The sequence below is a fragment of the Myodes glareolus genome, chromosome 22 (assembly GCF_982192425.1).
Source record: "Myodes glareolus chromosome 22, mMyoGla1.1, whole genome shotgun sequence".
NCBI classification, from domain to species: Eukaryota; Metazoa; Chordata; class Mammalia; order Rodentia; family Cricetidae; genus Myodes; species Myodes glareolus.
In genome coordinates, this window is record NC_142047.1 from 4,532,087 (window position 1) to 4,542,296 (window position 10,210).

Consider the following 10,210-nt stretch of genomic DNA (forward strand, 5'->3'; position numbering starts at 1 on the left):
TGGAATAAATTCTATAAAGACTATAAGTTCTGTGTATTAATTCTCTTGTCCACAAAATCATTGTGTTCCGTCATGAAACGGAAGTGGACAAATGGAGAAAATTGCACCTGATGGTTTCTGTTCTTAACTGAGGCAAGCAGCTGCAAGTGATCTGTGTTGTGTGTGCGTGCGTGCGTGTGTGCGTGTGCGTGTGTGTGTGTGTGCGCGTGCGTGCGTGTGCGTGCGTGTGTGTGTGTGTGTGTGTGTGTGTTCGTGAACAGCATGTATGCAGAGGTCAGAGGACAGTCTTGGTGTTGGTACTGAAGCACAATCTACATTTTGTTAATGTCACAGGACAAGAACTGCCCAATGTAGGCTAAGCTAGCTGATTTGTGAACATCAAGGCATCTGTCAGCCACCACAGCCCATCTATTCAGCATTATGGCCAGCTTTCTGTGAGCTCTGGGGATCCAAACACAGGTCCTCATACTTGTGTGGTAAACACTCTACCAACTGAGCCATCTCCCCAGCTCATGTAATAACCTTTGCACAAATCCTTTCTTTGTTTGTTTAATTCCATAAAAAAATAGTTTCTGTAGCTTCCAACTAAGAATATTGACCACAGAATTATCATCACATATTCTTATTGTACAAACTGTTGCAACAAAACAACTTAAAACAATGAGCACATTTATTTACTTATTGTTTATTTATTTTTGTCAGTGTATCTGAGTCAGGGACTCAGGAGCAACAGAGTAAGGGAACTCTGGTCCAGGGCCTGTTAGTAAGTTAAACCAAGCTGTTGGTCAGTCTACAGCATCTACAGACATGGCTAAAAGTTGTAGGACTCTCTTCCAGGCTCAGGAAGATGGCAAAAGCTTCATTTCTTCCTCCTATAGATTTCTTTCAATATATTTTTTCACACACACTTTCTATACCTAGAGAGGAAGGAAGGCACTTAATGTGGAACCTTTTATCATCTAACATCAGAAGCGATATCTCCTCCCTAGAAGCAAGTCAATTAGTACAGTTTATATTCAGAGAAAGAAGAATTCAGTTGTGCAGTTTAATTGCTGGAGTATCAAGAGCATCTGAGTGTGTGCTTAAAAGTCCAATATACTCATTCACATAGATATAAAACTGCTAGGTACTTGAAATATTTCATACTAAATATTGAGAATAAAATGCCTTTCATATTGTAAAAATTGACCTTAGTTATAAATGACTGCACATGGTATAGGAGGTGCTCCCAGTATACACTCCCTCCTGAACATTCTAATAAAGATCAACAGAGGCAAGACACTTCTAGGAAGATGTCCATTTGGTTCTGTGGGGACCTGGGCTGCACATACGCACCTCTAAATTCTCAGAGTATGGGATGTGGAGGGACGGCTACCTGAGGCCCAGATTTCAGGAAAGCATTACAGATTCAGTTAAAACACTGTAAGGGACAGAGAACGCTTGGTAAAATAAGATGGTAATCTCCTAGAGGTGTGGTTCTGGGTGGTAGCAGCTCATGGTGGTCTCACCTGGCAGGTCCATTGGAAGAAAGGGTCCTCTAAGGTTATTTCATCTCAACACAGCATGGAAAACAGCTGCTATCTCAAGATGTGTGGACAGGAAAAGTGAAGCCATGTCGTTGTGAGAACTGTCTGTAAATAACTAGGGAGAACAGGAGAGGAGACAGAACTTCTCAGAAATGTGACATCATACAGGTAACAAAATGTTGCTATTGATATCAATGCAACCTCATTTTGTTAAAAAATAAATTAAGAGGGGCTGTAGAGATGGCTCAGTGGTTAAGAGCACTGACTGCTCTTCCAGAGGTCCTGAGTTCAGTTCCCAGCAACCACCCACGTGGTGGCTCAGAACCATCTGTAATGAGGTCTGGTGCCCTCTTCTGACCTACAGGCAGGATACTGCATAAATAAATAAACAAATCTTAAAAAAAAAAGTCCCTGAAAAAATAAATTAAGAAGCAGGTACCACTACATTTCTCAGACTGACTTTAAACTCCTCAGCTAAGGAATCCTTCCTGAACCACTACGGCTGCTGGCCTATCAGACTCACAGAGATCTGCTGTAACTTCAGTCCTAGCCACAAGTCATGCTGCATTGTGGCTTCACATTTGATCCCAAAGAATGGAAGAGCTTAATAAAACACTCCTCTGAATGTGTCAGTAAGGAAGTTTCTAGAGATTAACTAAGGGGCAATATGCCTTCCCTCCTTGAATGAGGGGAGCCCCTTTCATAGTCTGGAAGCCTAAGTGCAGTAAGATTGGAAGATGGGGGAGGCCCACATACCCAGTCTTCTCTGCTTCTGGGCTGCCATAGCGTGAGTGGCTGAGCCTGCACAGTCTGCTTTCAGTGACTCACTGAAACCTCTCAAAAAGGGACAAAGTAAATTCTTCCTACCCTGAAGTTGCCCATATCAAATATTTTGTTACACTGACAATAAACTAGTAAATACAGTTATTAATACATTTCTCTAATCAATATCTCTTAAGTTTTCCATAATTAATACAAATCATTTTATAACAAAGAAAACTTAGATTTTCAAAAACACTTGTTTAAAGATGGAGACGGTACAAATGTGGACTAGGACACGAAGCACAAATGGAGTTAAATGGTCTTTGCATCCGTGCATGCACAAGACACAGACACAAGAACTCTGTGTTCCTGCCCATTTTTTTTTATCAAGGATGAAAAACACGGAAGAGAATGTAGCTTGGTCTTTTTCATGAAATTATAGAAATGTCTTTCATTATCTTCTTAGCATTCATGTTCTATATTTTCAAATTTCTCTAATAATCAATGTTGCAATCAAATAAAATCCAAAACTAGTATTTAAATAGATGTGATGGCTCTCAGTCTCTGTCACAATACACATGACAGAACAGACAGAACAGACTTACAAAGAGAAAAGCTTTGATCCTTAGTGGCTCGGCCCTGCTGCCTTGGGTCTACAGCAATGTGAAAGATCATGGTTGGTAACACTTGGTAAAGAGAGCTGCTCACCTGTGACAGGCAGGGAACAGTGAGATTCTGGGCTCCCCGTGTCCCCAGTCAAGGGCACACAACTCTCCAATAACCCAACTTCCTTTCAGTTGGCCCTCACCTCTGATAACTTTCACTACCTCACAGTAGCATCATTAGCTGAGGACCAAGCCTTCAATACATAAACTCTGAGGTATGTTTAATATCCAAACCATAGAAAATATAAAAAGAACCATTCATGGTGGCCCATGTCTTTAATTATAGCACTCGGGAAGTGGAGGCAGACAGATCTCTGTGAGTTTGAGGCCAATCTGGTCGGCATTGTGAAAGTCCCAGGACAGTCAGAGCTGCGTAGAGAAACCCTATATCAATGCCCCCCAACACAATAAGCAGATAGATAGATAGATAGATAGATAGATAGATAGATAGATAGATAGGGAAATAAATTATAATAGTTCCATTCAATGAAATAATATGAGAACCTTAATGCTGTATTTTAAAAAAATATATAGTTGTACAACTAGATGTATATGAATGAAATGAATGAAAGTGGTAACGATGCTTAAAAATACATGTGAAATCAACTTTATACATGTGTGTGAACTATGTATAACATATATAGGTATATATATATTTATATATATATATATATATAACAGGAATTTGAATAGGACACTTCCTGTGTCTTAAGCTTGTGACTGAAGCCTCACAACTAGAACAATAGGCTGTAAATGACTCTACATTCTAAAGAGACACTAGACCTTCCAATGAAGGGTCCAGGGAAGAAAGCAGAGTTTGCCCAGGAATGAGCAGCCCACCACCCACCTCTAACCTACTTATGTCTAAAGTTCAAAGTTTAATGACAGAATGCCTTTAGGGAAAAAGAGTGGTTGGCCTTGAAGAGTCCAGAAGCATTCTCCCTTCCCTTCTAGCCTACCCTCTAATTCTCTAAAAAGAAAACAGCCCTGGAGAGGCAAAACATTCATTGGCTGTCATGGACCTAAAATAGAGGGAAGGTCCTGGCAGAGCCTGACAAGTGTCTCCTTTGGAATCTGGGCCGAGGGAATTGGCTTCTTAGTCATAGAAAGGAAAAGCCAGCACTGGGCTAGAGCTGCCTGAGCTGGGTACTGGAGTTACTTGGTTAGCAAGTTTAGTACAAAAGCAATCACTAGACATGGCTAACACTTGAACTGAAGGCACGATGTCTATGATTCCTGAGGACTGCACTGTACCATGGCTGTGTTCTCCATCAAGAGAGACAGTAGGAGGCCAATGGTGTGCTATTGTGGCCTTTCCGGCACAAAGAACGAGTCATCTTTAGATCGCCTGTGACATTTCTGTGTTTCAGAACGGTGTCAAGCTTTATGGTCAGGACACAGGTTGGCTGGCTCCTCACATACAGGACCAGCCAGGTTGCCACTGGTATCCTTCAAGAGAGAACGAAAGTAGCTCACATCCCTCTGGTTAGTTCAAAATCAGAAAGAGGGGGGAGATGGATGACATCATGTTCTCTTTCAAACTCCTGGCTCTTAAGTCACAGTGAGTCAGACGTACGCTAACCAAAAAGGAGGAGAAGCCAAAATAGTGAATTACTGGGATTTCAGGACATGAAGGTAGATATTATGCTTCAGAAAGGAACATATTATTTTAATTGAGAATGCATGAGCAGGGGATACATTTTACTATTTAATTTTATTTAACAAAATGCTTGTGTGTACAAATGCATGTGGACAGATGTCTGGGTATTGAGGAGCAGACCAATAGGCAGATGTGGATAGACAACAATACCTATGCATAAGGCTATGCAAACCAAAACACTTACAATGATCATCTGAAGAGATGGAGCTGAGGTATGTTTCAGGTATCTAGAACATGGAACATCTTTATTTCTCCTATGTTTTACACCAGCATTGCGTATTATTTAAAAATTCTGATGAATTATGGTACTATTATAATATATAGTGTATAATGCATACTATATATAGTATAATATAGTATAATATATACTATTATAATATAGTATAATATATAATTATAATATAATATATTATAATATATAATATATAGTGGTACTATTATACCACTAGACTTATGTCTTCAGGCCAGGGACCATAGTCACTATTCTGCATCTAGTTTAGGATGGGATGAATGCATACTGCATTCATTAATGAATTAGCTAAGCACTTCAGTTTAAATCACCATTAAAATTAAAATGCAAGGAAAAGTTATAGATATAATAATAATTACCATTGTTATTGTTGCATTATATCGTGAGAAAGTGAGTGCACGTGCCGTAGCATGCTGGTGGAGGTCAGCACACAAATTGTGGAATCCACTGTGTCCTGTCTTTGCTTGAATATTAGGGACCCAACTGTTGGGCAGGATTAAAGGCAAGTCTTTACCTGCTGAGCTGTCTCACGGGCCAAGGTCTTAAAAACAGTCTTTTTGCAATTGTTAATGACAAGCAAAAGCTCTCAAAAAGGGATGAACAATATGTTCTAAACCAGAATGTCTGCTTGATGCAGCCAGGGATATTGGTAATGTTAACTCAATAATTCACAGACGTGTTGCTGGTCATCGAGACAACTGCCATTCTTTGTAAGAGCCATTTTAACACAGTGAAGAATTCTGGCAGAATAAATGAATCTCACTTTATGCAATAGTTTAATCTTATCTTGATTATTTTTACATTTTGTGAATTTTTTTTTTAGGTGTGGAAGGATAAACACTCATGTGTAATGGGGGAAGGAGAGAGGGTTGACACCATCTAAAACTACCCCCCATTTCACCCCCAGCCTGCTCTTCTCCCCTTCCCTCCAAAGTCAACATCCAAACAGATAGAAAAATAAAGGTTTAATTCACTCAAAATCTTCAGTTTTTACAAAACTAACAGGGTGGAGTAGAGAAGGGAGCAGGGAGACAGGCAGCCGCTGGGGTGGGCAGGCGGTGAGGCAGGCTATGCTTCTGCTTCCACTTGGGACTGGTTCCCTGCCACATTGTTGGGCTCACCCTTCATCTCAGTGACAATGGGATGGTCTCCAGCCACCTCTGCCTTGGCCTTGTGCTCCTCCTCAGCCAGCCTCTCAAACATGTTGGCATAGAGCTTCTTTTCCCGGGCAAGCTGCCTGCGGGTCCGCTGCTGGCACACAGCCAGCTGGGCCTTGGCGACTTTGTTGCTGGGATAGAGCTGCAGGACCTTTTGGAAGTCAGCTCGTGCCAGGTCAAAGTCATTCACGGCCAGGTGTGCCTCTCCCCGGCGGAACAGGCCCTTCTCGTTGTTGCTGTCCAGCTCCAGGGCCTTGTTACAGCTTTCGATGGCAGCTGAGAAGGCCTGCAGTTTCAGGTGACACATTGCCAGATTGAGGTGTGAAGCCAGTCGGAGTGCATGGACCTTTTGCATTTCCTCACCAGAAAAGCTAGACTCGTATTCTAGCCAAGACACAATCTTCTTGTACTGCAGTAAAGCTTGCTTGAACTTGCCTTCCTTGAAGTATACAGTGCCCCTCTCCTTCACTATGTTGCTCTGCTCCAGCTTCTCCTCAGAGTTCATCTCCCAAGATTCCTTGGCCTTCTCAAAACTTTTCAGGTGTACTTCATACCTCAGCTCAGCATGTGGTGGGATCTGGAACTTTTCCTTCCCAACATTGCCAAAAGCCTAGCTAGGTTTGAGGTATACAATGGAATGTTCTCCTTTCTCCATGCGCTGAATGGCCGTCTCCAACCCACAGGGCAGATCTAGGCTTTCCCCTTTGCCGACTTCAAAGCAGAGCTCCCGCTGGTCAAAGAGCTGGTCATTACAGTAGCCTTCCAGTGCCACTTCTACCATAGCACCATCATTGGGCCTGGCGTAGCCTTCACCACGAGTCCGTATTCTACGGATGATTCCGCCATCTTCAACTACTGTAAGATCTTCTCCTTTGAACTCAAACAGCTCCACCTCAAATACAAGTGTGGAGTTGGGGGGGATCTTTGGAGGGCTGCCTGCTGACCCATAGGCATATTCTGGCTTGCAGGTGATATGGCATACTTCCCCCACTTTCATGGTCGCCACAGCAATATCCCAAGCTTTGATGACCTCCCCTTTTCCCAAGTCAAAGGAGAATTTGTCATTGCGATCCAGACTGGAGTCAAACTTTGTGCCATCTAAGAGCCAGCCAGTGTAGTGCACAAAGACCCGGTCCCCAATCATGGGTGTCTCTGTGCCTGTACCCTCTCTCTTGATGACCTTGAGCACGCCCTCGTCCTGCTTGGGGCTGATGTCCACTCCTTCAAGAGGCAGGGGCGCCGACTGCGCCCCGTTTTCGGTCGCCTTCATCTCTTCGGCGGTCATGGCCGCTAGGCGCACCACCGTTGGCTGCGGGAGTGGGGCGAGCGCGAGCCGAGCGCTCCGGCCGCCCACCGGGGTGAGCGGTGCAGGTGGCATGAGGCACAAGGCGGCGCTGCCCACCACGAACCTCGCTCCAGGCTCGCGCACCGGGCTCTCCCACATTTTGTGAATTTTTACATTTTATTTCACCAAGTTTTAGGGACGTTTTCTAACCATATTCAGTCTCCAGATTTCAGCAGTCACCTGTTGAACGGCATATTAGATCACTATCCTCCTGCTGTGTGAAAAGTTGTTTTGCTCATTCTGCAGAAGGGGATAGACCTTGGCTGTGAACCTGGAAGTTGTTGTGGAACTTCCAGCATTGAAGCAAATGCTCCGTTGTTTGGCCTTTTTTAGGTCTGGTTTCCCAGACCTCAATCTGTCTCATTCTTTCACACTGTCATGTAGGTGGGCTCCAGGTGGCCCTCTGGGACTGGCCCTCCAGGGCAGATTTTTTCCCTGCCGTTTGATTTTTTGCCACTGATGTGTCTTAGATACCATCTGATACTGTCTATTCTACAGTGCTCTTCAAGGTGGGTAGAGGAGGTGATGACATGAGCCAGATGCAGCCAAGAGTCTCCATTAGAGCCTTCTTTTCTGGTTCACACACTATGAACCTGGTATTTCGTTCATGAAGAGAACTTGGGCTATTCCATAAGAGTACTCTTGGTTTTAAGGTTTGTGACATTCTTATCTGAGCTGCCCGAGAAATTCCCAGGTCAGGTTGCATGCACTTCGATGAGACATTTAACATGGACCCACAAGATACTTCAGCAAGAGCTACATCTATCATCAATTTATAGCTATTATATGACTTTTATTTTACTATGTTACACACACCACCTTTAAAGCCCCTATCTTAACAAAATTACCCAGACATTTGTTTCTGCTGGTTAAGGTTTTGCTTTCCTCCAATTTATTGAAACTTTCCTTTGGTGAACCTCCTTCCACCTTGGAATCTTCTCTTAAAAACCAAGGTTGCTTCTCCTATGGCAGTTTTCAAAGATGCTTAAATTCCCACAAGATGCTGGGTCAACACTTGTTCATTACAGTCCAATCTTTACCCAACTCTCAAATCTGTCTCCAAGGGCACTGTGAGGTGTCCAGCACCCTGACGGCTGTAATTAGATCACACTAAGGCTAGTAGTCTGTTCAGCTTCCTTAAGGAAAATCACGATGAAGTTGTTTCCATCGGCCATAGCTAGAGGAAATGGAGCAATGCTCTGGACTCATCTGCTTGCTTTCCCCAAACATTAAAGCGTAAGGACGTGGCTTCCTCTAACAGCGAGTGACCTAGGCTGCTCCCTGCAGCCAATAGCACTGTCCCTGTTCAAAAAGTCCTTTCTTGCAAAGCAAAGTGAGAGGCTCCGACGGCATCATAGGGCGTTATCATTTCCAGTTCACGTTTGCGTTCTTTCCTGCGGAAGTCTTAACTTTCTGTAACATTAATTAGTTGTGTCAAAAAAAGAAAACACACAAAGTTATGGTTCCAGCTCATGTGTTCAAACATCCGCTTTTATCAACTGGTGACACATTAGAGGAATCTCAGTGACCCATGCAAAGGCATCCTGCAGGCTCTAATCCCTAACTCAATGGGAACATAGTACCTGATAGATGAGAACCCTTTTTTTTTCCTTTTTGGAGGAGTTTTGGAGCTGGCAGAATATGAAGCATTATGGGAAAACATTTTTCCTCCTATTTGAAGCTATTTAGGATTATCTAAACTGTCATAAATCAAAAAGATCTAACATCTTACATCAAGCCTTCACTATCTCAGAGAATTCTATTGACAGCCAGGGAGATAATAGAGCATACCGCGAGTGAAACTGCTGTCTACATTGAATCCAAATATGTTTATTTTATGAAATTGCTAATATTCTCTGTTGTTTTCTCCTTGGAAATCTATTTTACACATATCGTATACTTAATCCCTAATGCTCAGCCGGGCTTTTCTGGAATAGGTGGAGTGAATATTGTATAAACCCCTCATGTGTGGGCAGATATTTTCATAGAAATAGCCTCAAACTGAAACTAATGTGAAAATATGTTATAAATGGCACCTTTCACCTTCCCAGAGGCCCCTCCTTCTCCTTCAAAGATACTCCCTGAAAAGGAAACCAGTGTAAATTTTGATAGTTTTAGTGTATGCATTCATGCATAAATAGGTATATAGATTTATTCCAGCCAATCCTGATCTATTAAATTTGCCTTTTATTATTCTGAACATATTTATTTACATAATGGACTTTTGAAAGTTGAATTTCTTGTGTTTTTTTTTTATTTTAGATAATAGTTTTTCCCCCAGACAAAAACCTTCAAATAAATTAAAAAATTATCTATATTATATTCTTGTGTTCATATTAATCTATTTTTAGTAACATTGAAGTACCATTGCTCTATTCTTCTCTCTTTGACCCAGTGTTTTGCATGTGCACACGTGTGTGTGTGTGTGTGTGTGTGTGTGTGTGTGTGTGTGTATTAATGATATGGTTATAATTTAAATTATATTGTTAACACATAACAATATTTAAGTTTACATCCACTTTAATGTACTAGCTAATATTGGGGAAATTTATTTTTCCTCTTGGTTTTAGGGAAGAGTCCATTTCAGCGAGTAAGGAGAGATGACAGCAGTGGCCTGAGTCTGTGCAGCAGGAGAGTGAGGCTGCATGCTCACTTCTCAGCAGAGTAGGAGGCAGTAGAGTAGAGCTCCAGCAGTCTGAAGCAGTTCTCCTTATCTCTCCTTATTAAGTTTAGGGCCCCAGCCCACAGAATGGGGCCACCTGTACTCAGCATGTATCTTTTATCATTAGTCACAGACACATCCAGAGTGTGCCTCCTGGGTAACTCTCAATCCAGACAATTTAAG

General features: G+C 42.3%; 1 pseudogene; it reads right to left on the minus strand.

Annotated features, from left to right (window-relative positions):
• Window positions 1-5,815: 5,815 nt before the first annotated feature.
• LOC148118388 (peptidyl-prolyl cis-trans isomerase FKBP4 pseudogene) lies at window positions 5,816-7,327 on the minus strand (annotated as a pseudogene).
• Between the last annotated feature and the right edge of the window lie 2,883 nt (window positions 7,328-10,210).